Source organism: Canis aureus, chromosome 18 (assembly GCF_053574225.1).
Source record: "Canis aureus isolate CA01 chromosome 18, VMU_Caureus_v.1.0, whole genome shotgun sequence".
Classification (NCBI taxonomy): Eukaryota; Metazoa; Chordata; class Mammalia; order Carnivora; family Canidae; genus Canis; species Canis aureus.
Window position 1 is genome coordinate 56360118 of NC_135628.1, and position 26751 is coordinate 56386868.

At 47.9% G+C, this 26751-nt stretch overlaps 1 protein-coding gene and 1 long non-coding RNA gene across 8 annotated transcripts in view; one reads left to right on the forward strand and one right to left on the reverse strand.

Moving 5' to 3' along the window:
• The window catches only part of PLXNA4 (plexin A4), a 427922-nt gene that overhangs the window by 365286 nt on the left and 35885 nt on the right, over positions 1 to 26751 (reverse strand). The gene's annotated exons all lie outside the window — the stretch shown is intronic.
• On the forward strand, positions 6865 to 10027 carry LOC144289125 (uncharacterized). 3 transcript variants are annotated; one of them, XR_013357165.1, is made up of 3 exons: positions 6865 to 7452; positions 7946 to 8041; positions 9642 to 10027. It is a non-coding gene; the product is annotated as an uncharacterized LOC144289125 (long non-coding RNA). The 3 variants fall into 3 exon arrangements; XR_013357164.1 differs by lacking the exon at positions 7946 to 8041; XR_013357163.1 differs by lacking the exons at positions 6865 to 7452; positions 7946 to 8041 and adding an exon at positions 8073 to 9396.

The following is a 26751-nucleotide window of genomic DNA, read 5'->3' on the forward strand; positions in this document are numbered from 1 at the left end:
TCCCCACCAGCTCCGCAGGGGGAAGCCAAGCCCCTGGGACCCAAGCCCCTGGGACAGGGCATAGCCTGGCAGGTAACATGCAGCAGGTGGGCACCACCATCCACCTCTAAGAGCGTTCACGACGGACAGCGCCTGGCACAGGGCCTTCAGCCTGGCATGCCCTAAGTACTTATGAAGTGAGAGTTGTTCTTGTTGACAAGACTGAAAGGAGATGAACAGGGTTAGGATGATGATAACAAGGTGGTACCCGATGGCACCATCTCAGTTCGTGGGATGGCTCATCTTGAACTGCCTGTGCAAATCCAAATATCAGAGAAGAATCTAGAGGTTTTTCATCTGAAACAGGCAGTTCAGCGTAAAGGTTTCCGATCCTTGATTTTAAAGACAAGGATGCTATGATCCAGAGAAGTTAAATGATTTGCAGAAGGTCACATGGTGAGTTGAAGGTGGGGCGGCATTAAGCTCAGGCTTCTGGACTCCCAGTCCAGTGCTCTTTCCATCACCTGCAGCCTAGTCTTCCAACTTTGTTTGAACTCGCTTCAGCACCTGCTCCCTGGCCTTTGTCTGGAGGAGCTTGCTCTTTGGGTGCCATACGCGCTGCTGGCTAACACAGCTTTCAGAACACTGCTGCCAAGAACCCAATTCCAGCAGGGCTGGTGATCCTCACTCCAAACAGGCAGGTGCCAGTCAGGGCTCAGCCACCAACTCTCTGGAGGGACCTTTCTGCAGTCCCTGTATCAGAACCTGGCAGGGACCGGGGAACCGTGCCTGCCATACCCCGACCTTACTGTACACACTCACAGACCCACACGCCAATCAACAGTTTCCCAGTTTGCAAGAAGCGAGGCAAGGAAGCCTGTAATTATGAATTTACGGAGCAGAAAGGTGCCAGGGCTCTTCTTCCATCTTCTAGATACTGAAATGAGACACAGTTATGCATCTCAAACATTTATCATCCTCATCTAAGGATGGTGGCACCTTGAGAGGGGGGAACCCACAGTAAACAGTAACGTGTGATAGGAATAACCAGACTCGCATTTTACACTCCACGGAAGGACTTTTTAGAAAACAAGTAACAAAGAAATGTTAGAAAAAAGGAACAAGCAAGGGTGTGGGCTTCAGCTTGCCTCCCCAGACACCCTGCCGGGCACCACTGCAGGGGGAACCCCACCAAAGCGCCTATGCTCCCCCAGCTCCGGCCCCACAAGTAGGCAGAGGGCAGAGCGGTCAGCCCTCTGGCCCCCCGGGGCTGCCTGAGGCTGCTCTGTCTCTGCAGGCTGGCCTGCCAGGGCAGCTCCATTCCAGGACATCTGTCTTCTGTCCTCATAAGTGGGGATGCAACCTAGGAAACCCTGCTCCCAATTCTAGGTCCTGCCCACCATGTCTTCCCCAGGTCATCAGTTAGATGGCTTTAAAACAAAGTGCTGGAGGTGGCATTCAGCCCATCACTGATTCTTAAAGGCAGATGATGTGACTGAATCACCCCAAGATTGCCCCAAAGGCCTCGCTGAACTAGCAGAGTGGGCAAGTCGCAGAAGGCTGGAGAACTGAGAGGCTCTGAATCGAACCCAGACATACCGCCCCTTTTCCCTTCTTTAAAATCAGATTTTAATGCTGAATGATCTCAGGGGAGATGAGACTCATTTTTAGAAGCTGATCATCATTTTGATTAAAGAAATTGGGGCTGTCTTTGTTTTATGTGGCAAGTAGTGTTGAAGAGCTCCAACTAATTTTCATGAAATAGCACCATCCTCTCAGGTTCCTGAGTGGTAGACAAGAAAGTTATTATAGACTAGTTTAAAATAGCAATTACCTCACGAAATTACTTCAGAGTTTACAAAACGGTTTCATATACATTGCCTCGTTCTGATTTTATTGTTCACGACAACCCTGTTAGGTAAAAGAAATATTTGTAAGTATGCCTCCTCTACAAATAAGGAAACCGAGGCATGAACAGGCACAGGTCTGGGCTGAGGTAAGACAAAGTCAGGCCGGAAGGACCTTTGCTATGGGATGATAGAACATTCTGAAGATATATTCTCAGATGGTGTTTCACAAGACCATCTCTATGACATACCACAAATCCAGAAACCAATTGAGGGGGTCACACATGCTTTTTAATGAAATAAAATAGAAGGGAAAAACAAGGCTATGTCACAGTTAGGAAGGATAACCACTATTTAGCACCACTTTGGTTTCAGCCATATATACGTGTGCTCCAGTGTGGTGTAAGTGCGTATCGTACTGTGAGTTGCTGTGATGGTTAATTTTATATGTCACCTTGGCTGGGCTATGGTGCTCAGACATGCAGAAAAACATTATTCTGGGTATCTCTGTGAAGATGTTTCCAGATGAAATTAATATTGAAATCAGTGGGAGTGGGGTGAAACAGACTCCCCCCTATAAGGTGGCCATCCAATCAGTTGAAGACTGACCTCCCTGAGGAAGAGGGAATGCTGCCAGCAGACCCCTTTGGCTTTCTGCTGAGTCTCAGGTCTGTGGCTCTACCATTGCAGATTTTAGATTTGGAGCCTCCAATTGTACGACCTAATTCCTTAAAACCAATCTCTCTGTCTCCCTACACACACACAGTTTTTGTTTCTCTGGAGAACGCTGACTAATACAGGCGTGATCAACAAAATGTTTGAAAGACACTATTAAAGATGCTGGACATCTTTTATTTTTCTACCAATCATTTATCCTCTAGGGATCCACCTCTTCACCCTCTCTCAGCCCAAAAGCTTCTGGGAAAATGGCTTCCACCCCAGTCCAAGAGAGAACACATGACTGGGTCCAAACCAATCAGTACAGAGCTGTGGAGCAGTGAGGGCAGCAGGGGAGAGGGAGTGTCACGGGGATTGGTTCAGGGATGGATACTTAGTCTGGTCAGAATCTCTAAGAGGCCACAGGCTTTGGATGAGAGTGCTGAGGAAAAAGTTCTAGGTCTTCCATTGGCTGTGACCTTGGAGAGGTATGCACCTGAAAATCGTGGGTACCATACTATAGCCATGAGGGTGGGAGGTGGGCAGGGGGGCCTGAACAGCATGAAGCCCAAGCACTGAGGAGAGCAGAGCTGAGCAAGAGCATGGAAGTTACTCGATCTCAGGTCCTGGTGACATCACACAGATGTCTGGATCAAGTGTGCTGAAGCCAGCTCTATGCTTACACTTTCCAGTTACACGAGCCAAAAATTCCCCTTTCACATAAGCCAGTGTGGGTTCTGGTATTTGTTAATGAAAGAATCCTAACCCATACACAGAAAAACCCAGCCTTTGAGCCAAAAGACTAAAGTGTCTCTCACCACATCCTCTCTAATAGACTATTCTTTCACAGGGAAAAGTAAGCATGCCAGAGATCCCCGCGTCTCACTGGCCACAGAGCTAATCTAGAATTTGCAAGTAGTGAGGCTTTATCTCAGGCGGGATTTGGGTGTGTAAAGGTGTGTGTACGCGTATGCATGTGCTGACTTTCAGAATCAAACACAGTGCTCCTCTGTCTGCTGGACGTTTGCTTTGAGGGCTGTGCTTGCATGTGTCTTCGGATGTGTCTTCGCCACCTGTCCGTGCCTCTGCATCTTCTGCATAGGAGATTTACACTTCCCTGGGATCCCCACCTCATCTAGGATCTTATCTTCAAAGAAGCCATCTCTGGCCCTGCCTCTGATGTAGGAAGCCCCTGTGATATGTTAGTAGAGGAATGAATGCCCACCTGCGTCTCACATTTTACAAACTCCGTTGTATTTGTCCATTAATGCTGTCCCCTTTCTAACAATATGAGGTCCTAGAGATCAGAAATTATATATTTTTCATTACTATTCTCTCCAGTTCCAAGACCAGAGCCTGATATATAGCAGGCTCCAATAAATGTTGGAGAACACACGAATGAATGGATGAATAAATGATGAATGAACAAATGAATGCCTACTCCCCTGCAGCGTGTCGGCAATGGCAGCTGGGATCACCTATAGCAAAAGTACAGTGCAAATCTTGGCGTTGTGCCACTTGCTGAAACAGTGACCAAATTTAAAATGCTGGTTTTACCCTGCTCTGGTCCAGGGCTTCTAACTACTTAAAATACTCAGTTTTGTCTGCTTAAAGCATGACTTCAAATGCATCAGGGGAACTATATCTTTCATACAGGACTTACAACAAAAACTGCCAGGCCACCGGCTGGAATATTGTAACAAGTTGCCTTGTATCCACCATTCGGACTTTGAGAACCATCATTTATTCAGCAGAGAAAATCAGCACAGACTCTGTTGAGGAGAAAGAGCAGGGCCTTAAAACAAACTTGCATTGAGGAAAACTTAGATGATGCAGGAGACATGGTTGCTAGAATCAGCATGCATTCTTTCATTCACCCAATGAATGTCGATTGAGCAAGGACCACGTGAGGGGCTCTGAACTGGCTGCACGGGGTACAGATACTCAAATGCAGAAGACAGACCCCCTCGGGGCGCCTGGGTGGCTCAGTCAGTTAAGTGTCTGCCTCTTGACTTCAGCTCAGGTCATGATGTCAGCTCAGGTCATGATCTCAGGGTCATGGGATTGGGCCTCATGCTCTGTGCTCAGTGCAGAGCCTGCTTGAGATTCTCCCTCTGCCCCTCCCCCACCATGCTCTCTCTTTCTCTGTCTCTCAAACAAATAAATCTTTTTAAAAAAGAAAAAGAAGAAGATGAAGACAGCAGTACCCCTGCCCTCTGGCGGCTGGTGGTCTCTTATAGGACCCTCCCGCTGTCCGTCTTTGAGGTTATCTCCAGTCATGGTAAGTTCTGCACTCACTACAAACCAGGAAACTCACTCCCCTAGCCTCCTCTCCTGTGCCACACTAGACGTGGTTCAGCTTTTGTCTGGGCAAGGCTGAAGGACAGGAAGCTAATGATCCACCAAAAGTGTGTGCTTCCCCATCCATGTGGCCGATGGTGTGAAGTTGTTGGTAAGAGGTGGCCGCCAGCTACGGCCCACCTGCCCCAGCCTCTATGTTTTCACACAGTATCCGGTGTGACCCTGTGAAGAGTGAAGAAGCGTCATGGGTCCACCTCCACACCAAAGCGGTAAGACAAGGATATGTCTTCCCTACAGAGCCTTTCATTAGTTGGAGAAAGAGGAGTCTGAGGCTCTATGGGAGGATGGGGCCTAGAGATGAAAGCACTCATTCGCCAAGGCAAGAAAGAAACCATCACTGGAACAAGGCTCTGAAATGGTGGATGTGTGTGTCATAGCAGTTGGCAACACCCTAACACAGGCAGAAACAGCCAGCGCGGCAGAGCAGGGATTCAAAGCCCAGGCTGGGCACTGTGGGGGCCCTGATCGTTGTAGTACACGAGGGTGCCTCTAGGGGGCCTCCCTTTAGGTGCCAGCGGCCCCCTCCTGGTTCCCAAAGCCAGATTGCAAGTAGCTGCCTAGACAGGTACGAGATGACCGCGCCACTGTCCATAAGGCAGAAAAATCTTCATGCTCCTCAGCGGCCCTTTCAAAGTTTGAGGGCTGGGGAGGCACTACGTGTGTGCTGCTGAGGGCCAGGAGGGGATGGGACACAGCACAGCTCTCCCATTTTAATTCAAGGAACACTAGACAGCCACTGATCCAAATTAGCAAAAGGAACAAATGCCCTTTTCAGATTCCCACTTGAGTCTGTAATCTCCTCAGTTAACTAACCAGTATTTTTCCTGTCTGCTTTTCTTTTTTTTAAAAAAAAAATTATTTATTCATGAGAGACATACAGAGAGAAGCAGAGACACCAGGCAGAGGGAGAAGCAGGCTCTCTGTAGGGAGCCCGATGTGGGACTCGATCCCAGGACCCTGGGATCACGACCTGAGCTGAAGGTGGACATTCAACCACCCAGCCCCCCAGGCGTCCCACTGCCTGCTTTTCTCACATTAAACTCTTGGTTTCCAGAAGCAGGAGGCATGAATCGTTATTTTATTGTTCTGAAGAATTACTATTTACATGGGACGTCTGTGGCCTAGTTGTGCAGTGGTGCCTCCGAAGCCTGCGATGGGCCCGCGGCCCCCTGCCCCTCCTCCTCATCGCTGCCCTAGAAATGAGGGCCACATTCATAAAAGGAAAAGGGCCTGAGGGTGTGAATGTCGCAGTGCAATCCATCACGACCGCTAGGGGGAAAAATCAAGTCAAAGCAGCTGTCTTCCCAAGAGAAGGTCACAGCACTGTCATTGGACAGTCGTGTGTGCACGGGGGACTCTGAAAGGTCAGCGTGGCCATAACCCAGTGCACAACCACAATGCAGCAACAGCTAGAGCAGGCCGTGAGCCTAGGAGTCAATCCGTACAGTCCGCTTTCCCTCCGCTCTGCTTCTGTTCTCTTGAGCAATGAGAAATGTGGCCCTGGCGGCTGGGGGAAGGGCTGGAGAGGGGCATGAGGGATGGGGAAGCAGAGTAACGCGGACCCGGCCGCAGGCTTCAGAGTCCTTGTGCCCAGGCAACCAGCCCTGGTCCCCAGGAAATTCAGCACCAAGCTCAGCAGCTCGGGCCCTCTTAATCCTTACTTCCCAGTTGATTAAAGGGGGGTTGGGGAACCGTGATTACCATGGACAGAGCCTTTGGAAGGAGCCTAGAAGAAGCCTCTGCAGGAGGGTGAGTGTGTGAGCCGCCCCATTCAGAGATTAGGGCGTCCCTGGACCCCTGAGGCCCCCCATCTATGGTTTCCCCTCCCCCAGGCCTCCCCGTCCTTGGCCCTGAGGGAGCCCCCCAGGGACAGAACCACCTCTCCCTGGCCAAGTCTGCCGTGTTCCCAGCAGAGCTGAGCGGGAGCTTCGGCGAGCCCAGGCAGCCCAACATGGAACTCTATTATTACATCGCAGCAGCCCTTTATGTTCCAGACACTGCGCTCCGGGTGGGAGAGTCGCTAAGCAATGACTCTCTTTACTCCAAGTCTGGCTGTGAGGCTTTAAAAACACAACATTCTCAAGAGCAGCCTGAGCTGGGAGGACAGAGTCGTCAACTTTCCAGCGTCTCATTTAAAGAAACAGGCTGGCCAGGAATTTGGGGTCAGATGCCCCGGCTGGACTTGGCATCAGTGTGGTCACTCTGTCCGGCCCCAACCCAGAGCCCAGCCCATGAGGAGTGCTCTGCCCAGGGGGGGCTGGCTGCTGGCATTCTGAGGGTCCCCATTGCCTCTGGATGTACAGAAGTGGAAAGATGTCATGGGGAGGTGCTCAGGACACCCCCAAGCTGTGATGAAGGGAGTGTCTGCTGGTACTTTTGCTCCCCCAAGTCCTGGGTGGACACTCAGGTCCCAGGGGAGGTGCTGGGAGTCTACCACATCCTGAGGACAGTCATCGCTCCATGTAGCTCCTCTGGTGGCCATGGCCTGGGGAGAGGTGGATTGAAGACTTGCTCAGAGGCCTGATTTTCATCTGGAAGGGACAGCTCTTCCAGTCACATTTCCCATGGCCTTGCCATCCTCTCTGCCTGGACTCCCAGCCTGGCAGCAGTAAGCAAAACCATGATACATGGCTTCACCTCAACAAGCTCCTCCTCTCCAGACCCTCCCCTCCTCTCTCGACCAGGGGAAAAAGTCAGATCTCCTTAGCCCACAGTCGGGGGTGGTTGATGTGTCAGCCAAAGTCACCCATCAGGAATGGTCATCCCACCTGGTCACAGTCCTGCTGCCCTTCTTTCTCAAAACCTTAGTTTCTCCACCTGTAAAATGGTGTTTCTGGAAACAGGATGTTGAGGCAAGAGAGATCACCAAGTTTCTTGTTGGGACAGATCTAGGAGAGGCAAGAGTAAGGCACTTAGTCCTCAGGGAAGGCAGGCCACCACTGATGTTGGGAGGGTTCCACCAAAGTCGCATGCAGTAGAGTCACATGATGGTGCCCATTACAATACTCCAGGGGGTAGGGGTATTGACTAAAAAGCAAAAGGCTGGTACTGAAGTTTCTCTCTCGAGGCTCTTTGCATCTTTGCATAAATTGGCTTTGTAGCGACCTACATCTAAGCTGTGGGGTGCCTTGGGAGAGCCTGCCATGGTCTGGATTCCACAGCCTGCCCTCTGAGGACACAGGACACTCATCTGTCAGGTGGGCCTCAATCACCCTCCTTGAGCCTATTTTGTCTCTCATAATAAGGGAGGCTGGAGTGGGATGCACCTTGTCAGCTCAGGTCCTGGCCCATTGCACTGAGCCCGGTCCAAGCGAGCAAGCTAACCCTTCAGGGAGGGGCCTTCACTTCTTCCGGCTTCTGGAGACTTCCACCTACAACAGCTCTCTGAAGAGCAGGCAAGAGTCCTCTAGGCCCTGACACTCCCCCACCCCAACCAAGGGCTTAACTTACACCCGTGCTAGAGTGATGCTGTCCATTTCCTTCCCTCCCTTTAGCAAGAAAACAAATGAAAACAGGAATGAAGATTCCCTTCTTTAGACAAGTGTGAAATCTCTCATTAGACTTTGCTGGAAAGGATGCTAAATACAGGGTGCTGGGGGAATCCAGCTGGGAGCCCATTGCTCTCAAATCCTTGGGCCTCAGCATCTCCCCCAGTTGGCACTTGGATCCCCAGTGGCTCCCTGACCCCTGGCCCTGTCACTGCCCCCATCAGAGCCACCCCCCTTTCCACCCACACAGTCTCCAAATAAGGAAGTCACTAGTTCCACCAATGAGTGGCACTGTGAAGGGGCAGCCCTTTGGGCATGCGTTTGGGCCAAATGACAGTACTTCTGTTGTCATTTAACGTCTAGTGGGAGGGCCCTTTCCCCAGTCCCCTACTTGTCCTTCTACCTCCTCCCTTTCTTTTTCAATTCCAGGGAAAATCAGGAAGTGAACAGTTGTCTCCCTTGCTGGTCTATATTCATGTAATTAGTGCTATTTAATTCCACGATGAGCCAAAGCTCATAAAATACAAAACATATTTCAGCTGCGTGCCGCAAATCTTGGCAGAAGTCTTCCTTGCAGCCGGAAGCCGAACAGAGCTATATTAGCTCAAAAAAAAAAAAAAAATCAAAAACAAAAACAAAAAAACCAAACACCACACTCAGAATGATTGCAACAAAGTTTTGGGGCCAGATACTGAGACCTGGAAATAAGCAAGGTAGCCGAATAGTAGGTTTTCTGGCTTAAAGTTTGGAAATAATTCCATCACCATGACAACACGGAACTTTTAAATGTTTAGTATTGATCAAGTCATGCTAGGATAGTATGCTATTCCTTCCAAGGAGCTTGTTGGTGGCCTTCCCCCTGCTTATTTCCATGTACCACAGAGTCACACTGCTTCCCCACCTGCTGGGCACACGCCTATGAGTCAAACGACCAAAGAGATGTGCGATTTCGGGCAACAATTCTAAATTCACTAACACATGCCTAAACTCTTGATTCCTGCTCTGCCCACCCTACTCTGCTGAAACCTCACCCTACCTCTGCATTTATACCAGCAACTTATGAGGCAAGGGGCAGAAAATCTTAATCCCCCATCCCATTGCCCTTTCACAAGTAAGGCACAGAATGGTGAAGACCCTCGATGCCATTCTCCAAGGCATCCATCACTGTAAAGCAGCAACAGAACATGGTTTTCAACAAGTCAACCTCTGCCCCAACATCAACACCAGGCCCTCTTGCCTGCACCCCTGACAGGACTGGGGTCCTCCGCTAGCACTCCTATGAATTAGTTGTGTTCTCTTCTCTGTCCAGGTGACAAGAATACAGATGGGGCATATTGCTGCGAGGATCCAGGGCAAGGCCAGCCAGAGGATGATTCATGTTGGATACACAGAAGTTGTGTCACTGGGGATGCAGGAAGGCCAAGAGATGGATCTAAGGTATGAGAGAGGGTTGAATCCACTGCAAAACCCAGGAGGCCTTTCAGCAGATTCACCGTTTTCATGAGTCTGCCCCGCACATTGCACAGTAGATGAAAACACGAAATGCTGCATAGAGAGAAGAAAACACCTGCCAGCTCCACCCACTCCTCCTCTTACACGGCCTGAAATTCCACCACCACCACCTCTTGTTTGTGTGTAAACCTTGCCTTCCACAAGCTCCTTCATAAGCAATAAACACTCATGACTCCAAAAATATATATTCATCACTATCCAACCCATGATTGTTGTTGTCCAGATGGGGACACAGAAACTCAGAGAATGTCATTAACTTCCCCAAAGCCGTGCTATTCATGTCTATAACTCAAGTCTTCTGACAGATCCAACGCTTCCCTGTAAACCACAAAGTCATCCATCAGACATCATCACCGAAGACTGTATATCAAAAGTAGGAGAGCAGATAAATCTAGGAGGTTCCACAACCCATGTGTAGTTGTTAAGTGGGAGGAGAAGAAAGCCTTCTAACCTATTTGTGCATAAAAACCAAACTGCTTTGGAGTGCCATCACCTTGCTAGGCCTTGGTAACCTGCCTGTGAAGGAGAGATAACTCTCCTTCATCCCAGGGACATGGCACAACTGGACAAGCCCTGGGTAGCCAAAGGATGATATGAGAGGGGCCAATCAGAAAACAGGGAAGATGACCCAAGTCCATTCGTGCATTTGTTCAACATTTACCCAGCTGCTACTACATACCAGGAACCCAGGTTCTAAGAGTACACAATGAATAAGACAAAAAAGTCTTTGATGTCACAGAGCTTACACTTAATAGGGAGAATGACAATGAATAAGAAAAAAATATTATTTTCAGACAGTGCTAAAACCTTAAAAAAAAAAAAAAAGGGAGGCAAAGTCATTCCATATAGAGTAACTGTAGGTGGGAGCAGGGTCCCCAACTGGAGTGACCAGTGGAGGTCTATCCGAAGTGATGCTTGCAGGGGGGCTAAATAAATCACAAGGAGGAGGCAGCAACACAAAGATTTGGGGAGATCAAAGGAAAAGTGAATGCAAAAACTCTAGGGAGGAGCAGACTTGGCAAGGAAAAGGCAGAAGGCTGAGGGTCTGGAAGGCATTGGTGAGCAGAGAAGTGTGAGCAATGGGGTCAGAGAGGAAGGCAGGGGGCAAATGACAGAGGATATTTAAAACCATGGGAAGAAATGTGAATTTCATTGCAAAGGGTGTGAGAAGCCATGGAAAGGTTTTAAACAAGGTCAGGTTTATCACAAACTCAGTCCGGCTGCTTGATGGAGAATGGTTTGTGGGTGGAAGAGAAGACCTGCAGTTCATTGAGGGGTGATGGGTGGCCTGGGTCAGGCATCAGTGCTGAAAACAGACAACCTGCTCCAACAGGGCTTGCTGGTGAGTACAGAAATGAGAGGGGAGAGAGAGAGGGAAAGCTGTAACACCTCCTTGATTTTGGCTTGAGCAACTGAACTGGGTAAACAGCAGTGGCACGTTACTGATACGGGGACGGCTTTGCAGGGGAACAAACAAGTCCAGAGTTCCATTTGGAGCATTAAGGGCAAGGTCATCCGCAGAGCTGGCCCTGCCCAGGTTGATGCAAATGGGAATAATGGAGGGAGGTAGTTGGAGAACCAGCTGTGTGGTCTGCATTAGGCACCTTATTTAAATACTCCCAAGAGGATGCTAAGGGTATCCTTATTTTCTAGATGAGAAGCTGATTCTCAATGAAATATAAAATGAGGCTGAGTCCTGAGCCTAAGCCTACAGAAAGCCCCCTACTCATCAGGGTCCTCGCTTGTGACAGTCCCCTGATCATGCAGATGGTGCACCAATGACCTCAGCTAGAAGATGATGCCAATAAAAATTACAAAATATTTTACTCGGGGACCTAGTATTTTACACTTAGGTTTGGTGGAAAAATAACTATCACATCAAAATTTCAATTTTGCTAAAGGAAAATTACAAATGGTTACGAAGTATGGACCAATTTGTAAACTTCATCAATTTCCAACCAAAATTATTCAAGGAATTATTCAAGGAATAAACATGGCAAGGGATAATCGGCATCAGCCAGAGACTTCCTAGCAGAGAGCTCTCACTCAAGTTCTGAAGGGCATCCTGGGGACTCAGTGATCACAAACCAGCAAAGGTCTGATGGCCAGAGTCTGACAGAAATCAGACCAAATCAAAAGAACTCAGACCGAGGACAAGATTTTTTTTCTAATAACTTTTTGGAAAATTGTGGTAAAATGGACATTACATAAAAATTACCACTTTAGCCATTTTTAAGTGTACAGTTGAGTGGCATTAACGTTCTTGTACATTCGTGTTCTTGTGCAACCATCACCACCATCCATCCCCAGAACTTTTTCATCATCCCCGACTGAAAAGGGTTTCAGTTCCCCAGTGATCACTAACTCCCCCAAACCTTCCTCCCTCCAGCCCCTGACAACTACCCTTCTACTTTCTGTCTCTATGAATTTATATTTTTTAAGATATTATTTATGCATGAGAGACACAGGGAGAGAGAGAAAGAAGGAGGCAAAGGCAAGGAGAAACAGGCTCCCCGTGGAGCTGGGAGCCGGATGCGGGGCTTGATCTCAGGACCCTGGGATCATGGCCTGAGCCAAAGACAGATCCTTAATGGACTGAGCCACCCAGGTGCCCCCATCTCTATGAATCTGACTACCTTAGGGACCTCATATAAGTGGAGATATACAGTACTTGCCCCTGTGTGTCTGGCTTAGTTCACTTAGCACAATGTCTTCAAAGCTCACCTGTGATATAGCATGTGGGCTAAGATGGTTTTTAACTTAAAAAAAAAATTTTTCCCCTTCAAAAGTACTCATCTGGATTTTAAGTAACTCCTGTTTGTAGTTGCCATTTCATAGACACTGATGAGAATGGGAAGAAGCACTGAAATGAGAAACCGCTATGGACAAATGCCTGTCGTAGCTTACTGGATGAAAGCATGCCCCTCCACCCGCCTGCAACTCCAAACCCACACAATTATATTGGTACAACCCAGTGAAGATTATCAATCCTTCCCAAAGCTCTGCCCACAAAGGGTCCCTGCTTAATCAAGTTTGGGAAACACCAAATCACCCTCTTGGAGAGCCAAGAGGCACATGAGCGTATTAAAAGTCCCGAGAAGTCCTTTGATGAAGACACCTGTTGTAGGATTAGTAACCAAGGTTTCTCAACTGTGTTTGACCAAGGAATCCTTGATTGCGTAACACCTACTACTATCTCTAGGAACACTGTTCCATGGTACACACTTTGGGAAATGTTGGTATGCTGGCTTCTGTTTCTCAAAAACACTTTTACATCTATTTTCTCACTTAGTCTTTATAAAAATTCTGTCAAGTAGACTGAGAAATTGAAGGTAATTTGCTTTACTTATTGAAAAAGGGGGAAAAAAGCTTTCAAGATTCAGAACTGCAAGGAAAATATCTAGGTGAGGGGAAGGAGCTAGGACAAATGTCGCCTTGATTTCCCCTTTCTGCTGAAGGCCCAGTGATGTAACACACTGTGTCCACCGTCACCACAGCCTCATGGGTACATAACACCCTTCCCTTTAACCTCCCGGCACAACACCGCACACCTGTTACAACCCACTTCTCCAGGTTCCTCTTAGCATAGCTGAGAGAGGTGGCAATTTTTCTCTGTGATCACATGAAATCGACGGGAAAACAAAATAAACACAGAGAAAGGAAGAAGCATAAAATGAGTCTATCTAAACAAAGTATGGGTTTCTGCTGCATCCATCCCTAACTTGTTCCCAGACTCAAAGGCCCTGTCACTCGCCACCCACCCCCACCTCAGAGAGCTAGTTCAGCTTCCAAGCACCTTGTCTGGATGCCTCACTTCCTTGCTGCCTGGAAAGCAGGTGTTTCTGGTGATCCTGTGGGGCTGCTGCCTTATTTAGGGATAATTACTCCTCCGCCCTGGTCTTTGGTGTAAGGCTATGCTCATGAAGAGTGGAAATTCACGATATAAGTCAACTGGGTAAGAGATGGCTCCCAACACAGGTCATCAGGACTGGTGGCACACCTTTGCAGGTAGGAGAAGGAACTCCCATCCTTCCTTGGGCCTCAGTCTTTATGCCTAAACTTTAAGGGATCTGTTGGGTCCCGCTAAGGATCAAAAACGCACAGTGCTCCATGGTGGCACAATTGGTGTTAAACTGGGGTTTCATCTACTGATGAAGCAAAATAAAACATAACTTGGAAACCACATTGACTTGTTATAGTAACTCTATTTATTTCCCCTTTATTACCCCCAGGTCCCTAGCAGAGTCCTGTTAAAGTGTCCAGGCTTGTCTCAGCTGTGCTATTAGACATCGATGGGCAGTTGTAAAGCCATACTTGGGCTGAGGTTACAAGGAAGATACACGCTGGTCTCTGGAGCCAACATGGCCTGAGTTGCATGCACTGGTTGGAGAATGGAAGCCATAGAATCTCAGCACCCCTCCTCAAGTGGAGGTTCTCCCCCATTGCCAAGTCTGAGCAAGACCACAGTTTCTTTACCAAACAAGTCTTGTACCCGCCTCTCCGGAGCTACCCTTCTGGATACCCAAATGCCCCCAGCTTCTCAATGCTTTAGGCAGGAGTTATCCTCTCCATGTAGATGAGGAAACAGGCTCAGGGAGGCTAAAGTCCTTTGCCAGGGTCACAGAGATTGTCCTAGGAAAGGGGTGATCAGCACCTATAGTAAGGGCAATACAATGTGGCTGAATGTCAAACAGGCACAGAAAAATGAACTAAAAAGAAATGAAGCAATCTCCAAGTGAACAGATGAACAAGAGTCAGTCGGCAGTGAAAAAATCAATGAGGCAAAATGCTCAGCCTGGAAAAGATCGATGCGGCAACCGACCAATGACCCGCATTCCCACCCGAATTGACACCCGACCACATCACAGTCATGTTTGTGTTTGCCCAAATCAACTCCTCACTCCACCTGCCAGCACACTGCCCAGGTGCAGATTCAACCTCCACCCAGGCACCCACCTGACCTAATCAACTTCTTCAAACAGAGCCAAGAGGTGGCTGATGGAGTCTGCACACAGAGGCTATAGAAAGAAGTCCCTGGAACAAGGAGATAAGGTGACCTTCTGAGAGTTAATTTAGTAACAAGACATCTGCACAGCAGTGCCAGGTATCTGTAGAAGCCACCTTACAGGGGCAAGTTGTCCCGAAATCACTGCTGAAAGAGCAGGGAATTGAAGCCCACTCAGGTGACATGGTTTCTTCCTCCAACAAGAATATAACTCAAGAAGGCTGTAATCTAAAGAGTCAGAATAAAGAAGATGTTAACCAACTCTGGGTGGTCGGCCCAGAGCACAAAGCAAAACAGCAATAACTGCTGGTTTTTAATCTTACACAAACCAGGGAAAGAGAGAGAGAGCTGTGGTGGCTTCCAGACATGATTATGTGGCTCAACAGGAAGCACACTCCAGGAGTGATGACAGCTGGCCATCAGACTTCTCCAAGCAATGGATGACATGGTTCTCAAAAACACTAACCTCCTGGTTCCAATTTCATGCTCCCCAGTGAGGCAGCTGACCCCCCACTGATCCTTTCCCACTGATATAACCCCTAACTTTATTTGGGAGTTCACCCTCCATCTGGGGCCCCACCTCAGAAGGGGGTTGGGCATGCCTGGAATTAGCCAATGATTCCTAGCCCCAGTGGTTAATCAAGGTTGGATTAAGTCAACCTTCCCCTCTGCCAGGCATGAGCTCCTAACATTCACAAGATTTAAACCTGGCCAACTGGACCACATGAGAAGCCTGCCAGGTGCTTCATGTGAAGGAGCACCCCTTGTCCTTACTTGCCTACCACTTGCAGTTGGGTCGACTGTTGCAGACTTCTCCTGACCAAGAGGGGAGACATCACTGATATGCTCACCATGGCTCAGCAGAGAGGAAAGCGCCAATGGCTGAAAGCATCTGAAGGCTGAACACATCTCACTGACTCACCTAGGACATCTTCAGGGTACAAGTGTACCCTCTGGAGACCTTGCTGCCATGAAGGCCATGAAGGGTGTCTAGGAGGGCAACCACCATTCTTTCATTAACTAGATAGGAGCAGACTCCATTAAAATGAATAATGTGACATTTTACCTTAAATATCAATGTCTTAGGGAGTTAGAGTGAGTTAGTCCTGAGAGTCTGTTAATCTCTGGATACACTGACAAAGTCAAACCCTGATCCATGGTATCCCACCCTGGGAGCCCCACCCAGAAGCCACTGGCTGCCTGCATGCTGGTGTCACCTCATTTAATAGCAATTGAAGGGAATAATGGAGAACACATGCTACCTTGCAGTCTCCACGCTACATTACATCTACTCAAGTCCCTTACCCACTGTCTAGATTTGTGTCCTTGTCTGTAAACAAACATATCTTTCTGACCTACATCACCATATTTTTGAAAGAGTGAAAGAAAATCAATATGAAAAATACAAAGTGATATATAAAGCATGGAATTTTGAATAAGAAGAAAATCATCTCAACTTACTGTGCATCAGAATCACTGGGGGAGCTTTTTAAAAAGCACAGATCCCACCTCCAGAAACTCTCATTCAAAGGATGGGGGATAGACATCCGTGTTTTTCAAAAAGCAGTAATTATTCAAAATTAACTATAAAGTAATTATTAAAATGTAGCTTTTTAAAAAAGCAATAATCATTTTCTTCCCAGGTGATTATTCTAATATGTGGCCAGAGTGGATGAGAACCACTGATAGCAGGATCCTGTCATGTGCAGGTGAGAAAGCAAGCCCAGGCAAGTGGAGAGGCTGTTCAAAATCAGCATCCACCAACAGAGCCAGAGCACCAGGAGTCTGGCCTCCTGAGTCCCAGATTAGGCATCTTCCCATTATGCCTCACTGCCAACCGCAGGGCATTTAGAGCATTACTATTAACAGGCAGAGAGAGGAAGGGCAGGGAGGGAAAATTATAATGGATCATGAGGAAACTTTGGGGGGTGATGGGTTTATTCATATCTTGATGATGGCGATGATCTCACCGCTGTTTCCATACATCAAAACCCATTAAATTGTATACTTTAAAGACGTAGTGTATAGCATATCAATTATATCTCAGTGAAACTATACTTTAAAAAATAGACTAGGGGTGCTTGGTTAGTTCAACGGCCAGCTCTTGATTTTGGTTCAGGTCATGATCTCAGGCTTGTGGGATTGAGCCCCATGTTGTTGGGTTCCGTGCTCAGGAGGGAGTCTGCTTGAGGCTTCTCTCCCTCTGCCCCCCTCTTCCCTGCTCAATCTCTCTCTCTCTCTCTCTCTCCCCCTTCTAAAATAAAAAATATATATATTTAAAAGAAAAAATACAACCTAGAGAATGGGAGAAAATGTTGGCAAATCACACATCTAATAAGGGTCTAGTATCCAGAATACATAAAGAAGTCCTGCAATTCAACAACAAAAAGACAAAGAACCCAATTCAAAATTGGGCAAATAACTTGATGAGACATTCTCCAAAGAAGATAGACAAATGACCATTAAGCACTTGAAAAGATGTCATTAGGGAAATGCAAATCAAAACCACAATGAGGTACCACTTCATATCTAACCAGGATGGCTACCATCAGATGAAAAATACCAATGTTTTCAAGGATGGAGAGAAATTGAAATGGCTGAATATTGCTGGTGAACATGTAAAATGGTGCAGCTGCTGTGAAAACAGTCGGGTGGTTCCTCAAAAAGCTAAAACTAGAATTACCATACAACCCGGTAATTCCTCTCCTAGGTATATGACAAAAAGAGTGGAAACCGGGACTCAAAGGCATATGTGTATACCAATGTTCACTTAGCCTATGTTCAAGGGCCAAAAGGCGGAAACCGCCCAAGTATCCATCAGTAGATGAATGGATATACAAAATGCGGTGTATCCATACAATTAAATATGACTCAGTGATTTAAAAAAGAATAAAGTGTTGATACATGGATGAACCTTAAAAATATTAGGCTAAGTGAAAGAAGCAAAACACCAAAGGACAAATATTCTATGATTCCACTCCTACGAAATATCTAGAATATGCAAATTCATAGAAACAGAAGGCAGGTTAGAGGTTACCAGGGGCTGGTGGAAGGGAGAAGGGGGCAGTTACTGTTCAATGGGTAGAGTTCCAGTTGAGGAAGATGACAAAATTCTGGAGATGAATGGTGGTGATGGTTGCACAACATTACCAATGTAATTAATGCCATTGAGTTGTATACTTAAAATGGCAAATTTGGGGGCACCTGGATGGCTCAGAGTTTGAGCATCTGCCTTTGGCTCAGGTCATGATCCCAGGGTCCTGGGATCGAGTCCCACATCGGGCTCCCTGCAGGAAGCCTACTTTTCCCTCTGTGTCTCTGCGTCTCTCTCTGTGTCTCTCATGAATAAATAAATAAAATCTTTTTAAAAACTGGAAAATTTCATGTTTTATATATTTTACCACAATAATTTTTTTAAATAGACCCACTGTAGTCCTCTGTGATCCGGCTTTCCCAATGATCCTCTATATTTGCGAAATATGTTACAAATTCATGAATAACAAGGACGTTTAGAGAGCTATGTGCTCTATATGAACTACCTCATTTGTTTTTCCTAACAGCCTATAGGGTAGATATCATCATGATCTTTATTTTACAGGTGAGGAAACAAGAGTTCCAGAGAGAGCTAGAGATATGTTCAAAGCCAGAGTGTAATAGAGCAGGGGTTTTCACCTGGGAACTTGCTAGAATGCATATTCTCAGGCCTCACGCCAGCGCTAAGGGGCCTGTGTTGAAACAAGGCCTCCAGGTGTTTGTGGGCACACTCAGGTTTGAGAACCGCTGTGACAGCTCAAGATAGAGTTCCCACATGAGCCTGAATGCTTGAGCACTATGATATAGCAGCAGCGGCTCTCTAACTTGACCATGCAGCGCTGAATCACCTGGAAGGCCCACCCTGAGTTTCTGATTTGGTGGGTTCGGGGCGTGACTTGGTCATTTGTAGTTCTAACAAGTTCCCAGGTGACACTGATGATGCTTGCCTGGGGTCCACACTTGGTGAACCACTGACATACAGACTCTCATTTGCCTTATCACTATCTCTCTTTTGCCCCACTGGCTTATGTATTTTTAGCCCCATTTTGCAGGCACAGAAACTCAAAATCAGATTACACATCCTAGCACCACCAAGGAGTTACCACCTGGACCTAGAACCTGAGTTCAGTGCTCTCCACTACAGCGCAATACCTTTACCTCAGTGATCTAGATGCTTCTGTATGTCGACTTCGCACTCACATACCACTTCCTTCAAAGCCAATAAATGTCTGAAGCCATGAAAGAGATTTAATTCATTCCATTTAACTGCGTTAAAGTGATCACATTTGTGAAAAGAAATCCAGTAAGCAGAAAGGAAAAGAGTGGAGCGGTAATGAGTAGGGTCTAGTTTAGCGATTAGGAGAATATGTATAAATGGGTGGATGGAGTCGGAAAGAATTGGAAAATGGACCACTTTTCCTTCATTCTTATGAAATCAGTTGCCTCTTACCAAAATGAGAAGAAATTTTCTCTCCTGCATTGTCCAAGGTAATAGTTCTTTATAATGTCCCCTGGGCACAGCACATTACTTCTCATGTTCTGTTACAGTCACCTCTTAATGGTCTATACATCTCCGATTCTCCTCTTTCTAAACCACTTGTCTGCTCTGATCATGACACTCTCCTACTCAAGAATCATCAGTGGCTCCCCATTGCCTCTAGAATGGAGGACAAACTTAGCCTTGTATTCAAAGATCTCTGACATCTAACTTTTATCATTTCCAGTCAAATAGAACTACTCTTCATTGCTCATACATGGCCTGTGCTTTCCTGCTTTCATAACTTCACCAAGTTGTTCTCTTTGCTTGAAACTCCCTTTTCCTTCCTCCTTCCCTATCTTTACCCTTGAAAATTTGACCTTGGACTAATGACTGCTTCCCTTTAGGTCTCCGTATCCTCAGCCAGGAAATGAGAATGACAGTGGGACCTGCCTTCTAAGTGGTGGCAATCCGTGTTGCCACCATCACAATCCCTCCCAACCTCCAAGCCAAAGGAATCTCCCTTCTTCCCTGAATTTCCCAAGCAATGTGTGCAAACGTCAGAGTGGATTGCTTTCTACTTTGCATTTGCCATAATGTTTACATCTGTATTCACTTTGCTGCTAAATAAGCCCTCCTGACGTGAAAATATACTTCTTATTTATAGTTCAATTCACAGTACGCAGTACTTGGCACAGCGTAAGTGCCCAATAGGACATGGAAGAAGAAATGATCAGTCTCATGAGACCCTAAATGGACCCTACAGCATCCCTATGCGGCTCTAAGCCCCCGTCCAAGGTAGCCAAATCCTGGGGCAGGATATCAATTCAGGAATTGGATGGGTGCAAGGCCTCCAACATGAAAAGATTTAACTTGTCCTGTGAACCAGCCGCTGAGCTTTGGAGAAGGGTCTCCAGATGCCCCCTGTTCAAAGAGCTCCCCAAATCCACAGAGGCCAGCCTCAGCCCAATTTTCCATCCCCAAAGCATTTTCCAATCATTCAAAGATTCCCTTCCACATCAGGAGTCCCTTGTGCTTACTTAAGACAAAAAAAACCTTGGCTCCACAAGAAAACCATTTTTTTTCTCTGATTTGATGCTTGTGGAGCTCTGTTCTCCTTCTGCTCTGCTAGTCTGTGAAGCTGCCGCTGCCCTGCCCACCTCGGGGAGTTCCGACTCGGTGGAGTCCCCGGGCTTCTCCCACACACAGGCTGCAGGCCTAGACTGCTCCATGCTCCTTTCCCCACCTGCCATCAGCATCTCCGGCCTCAGTGCCATCACCCCATGCCAACCCATCTCCTTAAACATGTCCTCGTCTTGGGGCCCCATGGCCTCGCGGACTTGTTCCAAAGGAAGGGCTAATGATGTGTGTGGGTTTGTTTTGGCAGCTCACCAGGCAAGGCAATGAGACTGAGAGACATTCCTGTGAGAGGGGAGGGGACGGCTGAAGAAAGGGAGGCTGGGAAACAAAATGGCGGTCTGTGATGACTCCCAAGGCTAATGCTATGATGAAGAAAGGGCCAGGAAAGAGAGAGTTCTAGCTTGACCCATGTGGATAGGGTGAAGAGGAGTGGAGAGCAGGAGCTCTTGCAGAAATGGAAAACATATCAGCGTAAACAAAGAAAGGATGCAATACTTCTTCTCTCTGCTTCTTGGCTATAACCTAGTGAGACCCGCCAGCCATTTCAGTTCTTCCCTGAACCTAACCCAGGCTCTCCAACTAACTTGATACAGGGCCACCTGACTTCTGACTTCTCCTACCATTGGACTTCCGCCGTGCTGTCGGAGTGTCAGTGAAGGAGGAGCATCCCATCTTCCAGGAGAGAGAAGCATGGCCTGGGATTCCTCTCTACCCTAGTGCAGAGGCAAGAGGCTGGCTACTAGGGATGTGCTCATGGAGACACACAGAAGTGTGCAAGTGTCTGGAGACACAGCAGTGGGGAAGGGGACATGTGAGGAGCAAACGGAGGAGGATTGAGTCTCCAGAGCAAAAACAGCCAGGACTTGGAGCAAATGGACAGATACTGAGTTGGCTGGCACAGAAGGTCTTTTATTTTGTGGTCTCCAAACTAAAGACTAAGGGAAAGAAAATAGTAAAAGAATGAAATATATATATATAAAGAGAGAGGGAGAGAGAGAGAGAGATGAATGAAAGATAACAGCTCTACTACCATTCCGCACATAGAACTGGCCTACCCACAGGGTGGCATATCAACAGGTCTATGTCCTACAGAGTAAAGCAGGTGTCCTGAGGGCAACAGAGGCTCTCTCATGATGCTGAGGGGTTCACATGGTCTCCTCACACCTTAATTTCCCATCAGCATTTGCAAGATATTGTTGCATATTGGTGCCAATTAAGGGGACTTACGATTTATTGCATTATTTCACGTTAATGATCCAGTGTTTTAAAAACTTAGTAAGTGGCTTTAAAAGATACCTATCAGGAGAGTATGGAAAGAAAATAATACAAATAACGCAGACACTAGTGATCAACAGGAAAATGAACAGGTAATCCTGCTAGCGCAAACTCTTCATCATCCACATTACAGGCTATAGGACCAACTAGCCACACCAACTCATCACTCCCTTCTCAAAAAAAAAAAAATGCATTAGGAAGACTGTTTTCATATCTGGATTTATATTCACCATCATTAATGATGAACCTCCCCTTAAGTGCTGATTTACTTTGAGGTGTTGCCCAATGGATGGCAACGCATGGCAGGCAGACTCTACCCATAGCCTGTCTTTGTCAAGGGCTGCCCTGGGCTGGCTGGGCAGGGAATGGATGGTGGTCTGGTGGGAGTGTAAGGAGTGAGGGTTACACACTCAGGAACCTCAAGATCCAGCTTCTGTTAAAGGCCCTTGTGACCGAGACCATCCAGTGGACTCATCATTCCTCCCACCTCCTTCCTCACATCAGCCGCAGATTTGGGGCCCCAGAAGAAAAGGGAAGAGGTTTCTTCCTATTCAAGCACCTTATTCATCTCATTTAACTTAGTGGCAGCCAGCCTGCAAGGCCATACCCCACTGTCCCAAAAGGCAAGTGTGACAGAGATTGAGTACCTAGGTCCCTTTATCTCCAGACTCTGCTTTAGTCCTTGATCAAGACCCTCTCAGCAGACCCCACACTCAGGATATCTTTTCTGTGATTGAAAATGGAAGCATCCTCGCTTTCACAATAAGAGCTCATTACTGAGGCCTGCCACATGCCCAGCACCGGGCTGTACCCTTGACCCCCTCACCGTACCACACCAGCACCCCTCACCGCAAAACCACGAGGGAGCTCCTGCCACTACCCTTTGACGGAGCAGGGGCCTGGGGTCCACAGAGGGTAGGCAATTTGGGGGGGGTGGAGCCCAGACTCCACCCCAGCCTAGGACCTCTGCCTCCCACTTCTCTTCTGCTCCTCACAGAGATGGGGAGAAAAGTGTGCATCTGTCTTATGACCTTGAACAAGTTACCTCTGAACCTCAGGCTCCTCATGTATAAAGTGGAGCTAAATAGCACATACCACATGGGGCCTTTGTGAGGATTAAGTGAGTTAATAGGTGTAAATGCTCCTAAGAGTGCTGGGCAGAAAGGGTCCCCCGTCAGCCTCAGCCGTCTAGTCCCAGTCCTTCTCGTGTTGCATTGCTCTCCCCCATCAGCTCAGTCGCTCCTGCTCCTCCGTTTGTTCCCCACAAGAGACTAATCCTTATCGTTTTATCCCAATCCTGGCTCTTGCTCCAGGCCCCGGGGGAGAAGCTGCGGATTACAGAGAGGAGAGACTAAACTCTCTCCCTGCTCCCACCTCTGCCGCGGCACACACCCCACTGCCACATCCGGGGCTCAGCCAATGGACCAGGATGTGAATGGAATCCAAGAAAGGAGAAGACTTCTGGACGAGGCCTTCTGCAGCCCCTGTGGGACCCCCAGCTGGCACAGGCAGCCTTCCCTCTGCAGAGGTCTGCCCCATAAGCCTGCTCCACTGGGGCTGCAGATGTCTGGAGACCAATTAGGCATCCAGTCCTGGGGGAAACCAGCCCAGAGGACCCCCTGCCCCCTAGGAGGCAGCTGCTGAGAGGGGCAGGAGGCTGTGGTCTCAGGGCACAAGTTGCTGCCTCTCCCAGCCAAACTCCTAGTTTGTCCCCTTGGACACTTCAGCTCCACTCACCCTGCCCAGAAGCCGGCACCCACTAAGCCTCATGGAGCTGGTGATGCCCCACACTTCATACCAGCCTTTGCCCAAGACCCTGCCCGTGAACCCGAGTTGGTCACACAATCTCACAGGGTCTGTGAGACAGAAAGCTATCTCCCCTTCATGAGCAGCTTTATAGAGATGGCCGACTTGGCCTAGTTGAAAGTCCTACTTCCAAGAAGACCAGGTGAAAAGAGCTATTTGTGAGTGGGGGATTTCAGAAGAAAAGTGCATCTTTTGAGAATGAATTGCTGCATCCCCACTCTGTGCCTGACTCTGCTTTCTGCAAAGGAAGGCTATCGCATTGGCCTGACTCACGGAGGCATCAGGACAGTGAAAGGGATGAAAAGAAACAAGCAACCACAGAGGACCAGGGCCTCTTGAAGGCATGGGATGTCTAGATTGAACGTGGGGCTGCTACCGGGAGGAGAGAGGGACCTTTCTGGAGCACTCCAAACGGCCTGTGAATGGAGGCCATAAGGCAGAGATTTCCATCCTGCCTGTGTCCACGGGCCAGCCTGGCTGTGGGAGAGGCTACCCCAGGCACGCTCAGTCCAAAGCCAAGTGTCCATTTGGTAGGGATGCTGTGTGCAGGGTCCCACGCGGGGCAGGACGCTGGACCAGCTGATGCCTACACGAGCACTTAGCAGTGTGCAAAACCGACTAAGAACTCAACACATGAGTTCTTTTATGGTCGTTATTAATCCAGTGATGAGATTTCATGGTTCTTTTTTGGCTCAAAATCATAAAGCCAGCCTTTTTGGAAGGGGTCTCAATCCTCTAAGTGCACTCACTGCCCTGGATGAGATCATTTTCAGCACTCAAGAGACTATTTCCAAAAAAAAAAAAAAAAAAGTTAAGGCCCTTTTTAAGAGCTTTAGCTGGGATTCCCTAGCTTGAGACAGACATCCTGAAACAGGACTGCAGGATACCCCAGAACCGAGGGTCATATGCCTTCCCAGTAGGCAGGGGGCCTTCTCCCAGCACCATCTACAGCTAGTGCTGTGTAGGAAAAAGGGACGGGAGACACAGAGAGGAGGAGAGAGATGGAGGCTAGAGGCCCTCGGAGAGTGAGGTGTCAAATCTACAATGACAGGAAACCTCTGGAAAGAATAGGAGCAAAATAAAAAAATAAATTAAAAAAAATTTTAAATGGGGTCTTTATCTGGACCAAGCCCTTCAATCCAGGAGCTTCTGTTGTCAATTTCATGGGGAAGTGGATGGGCAGTGGGGGCCACCATGACCCACATGTGGGGCCTGGACACCCAGCCCTGGATCATTTATCAAACCAGCAGAGGGGAAAATCCCCAGCACAGAGCAACTCCTCTGCAGCATGCTGAGAATCACTGATCCTGCTCTGACCCTGGACCTGCTTGCAATTCAATTCCTCCTAGAAAAGACATCAAGACAGTCCCATCCTCTGCCTTCCCCTTCTCCAGCTCTCGAGTGAGGCCACCTACCCAGAGGAGGCACACGCACAAGGCTTGCAAACACTGGGGTGGCAGCTGGAGCTGTGACCGCCCCGGTGGTAGGAGATGCCACTACCACCTTTCCTCCCAGGAGCCCAGACATATCAGCATCCACACAGCAGCCCCGCAAGAGAGGAGAGTGCTCCTGGTGCTCACAAAGGGGAGACACCCAGACCCCGTGAGATTGTCTGACCAACTCAGGTTCATGGGCAGGGTCTTGGGCAAAGGCTGGTCTGAAGTGTGGGGTATCACCAGCCCCATGAGGCTTAGGGGGTACCGGCTTCTGGGCAGGGTGAGTGGAGCTGAAGTGTCTGGGCAATAAGGGAAGAGTCTTCCCAAATTCAAACAAGGCAAGAGCCAAGGTTTTAGCTGAGCATTGATGCAAAGTGGTTAAGGATATGGGCTTTAGCTCGGGCAGCCCTGAGCTCCAGGTCTGTCTCTGTCACTTGCTCACTGTATGACCCTGAGCAAATTTCTGAATCTTCAAACTGACTTTCTTCATCTGTAAAATGGAGTTGAAAATAAGGATTCATCTCCACAGCTGGTAGTGCTCAGCGTAAGCCCTGGGACACAGTAAACAATCAATCACTTGATTGGTGGTTACAATATTGTTATTGGAAAGCTCCCTAGATGGGCTGCTGGACCAAGCAAGCCTGGACGCTTTTGGAGGCTGCCCCTGCCCCAGGTCTGCCTCTCTCTGGGCTTCTCTCACTTTGCTACGACCATGACCAGCCACTGCTCCCCTCCTAACACTCTGGCCCAAGTACGGAGGAAGGAAAATCTCTTTCCTTGCCTTCTCTTTGCACAGATGGATATTGTCAGAAGAAGAGAATAAAAATCTGATAGTCACAGAAAATACAAGCACAATAAAATAATTACATTGTCTGTGTCCAGGTCTCTGAACCTATAATAAGTCACGTCTTATAGCGCTTCCCAAGCTGCCAGTCCCTGAGTGTCTCCCTGTGGCTACCTGCTACCTTGTCACCCACCTTGCCTTTCTCTGTCCTACTACAAGGTTCAAGGACCTCATTAGTGCCTACTTAGGACCCTACCTCTTCAGCCCAGGGCTGAGGGACACATGAAGCCTCCATAGATTGGTGGTGAAGACAGATTCCAAGACTCTGTCCTCTGCCCTGGGGACTAAGCCCCGCCCAAGACCACATGGGACATACAAAATCCCTTGATGTGTGTGTTACGTGTGCAGAGAGGAGGGGATATACTTTCCAGCTGCCTTCTTACAGCTCACAACACATTGCATTGGATTATTAGTAGTTATAAATTGGAAGACTTAGGCCAGTGACTGTCAACCCGAGATCCCAGAGCAGTAGCACCAGAGCTCCCAGGAACTTAACAGAAATCCTCAGGCCCACCCCACACCTACTGAATCAAAAACTCTGGAGGTAGATCCCAGCAATATGTGATTTTGACAAGCCTCCCAGGAAATTCTGAAGCATGCTGAAATTTGAGAACCACTGACCAAATTTATAGTCCCACTAGCTGCATGGCCTTGAGTCTTTGCACCCATGAGATGGGACTAAAAGCAGCTTCATAATCTGTAAAATGGGAATAATAATAGATCCTACTTTACTGGGTGGTTGTCTGCAAAGATCAGATGAGATCCTGCATACGATGTGCTCAGTGAATTGCCAAGCACACTGTAAACTCATACAGATTCACTAATATCAGTCCTCCCACCAAACCTCAGAGATGGCTTCTTTTTTTAAAAAAATATTTTATTCATCTATTC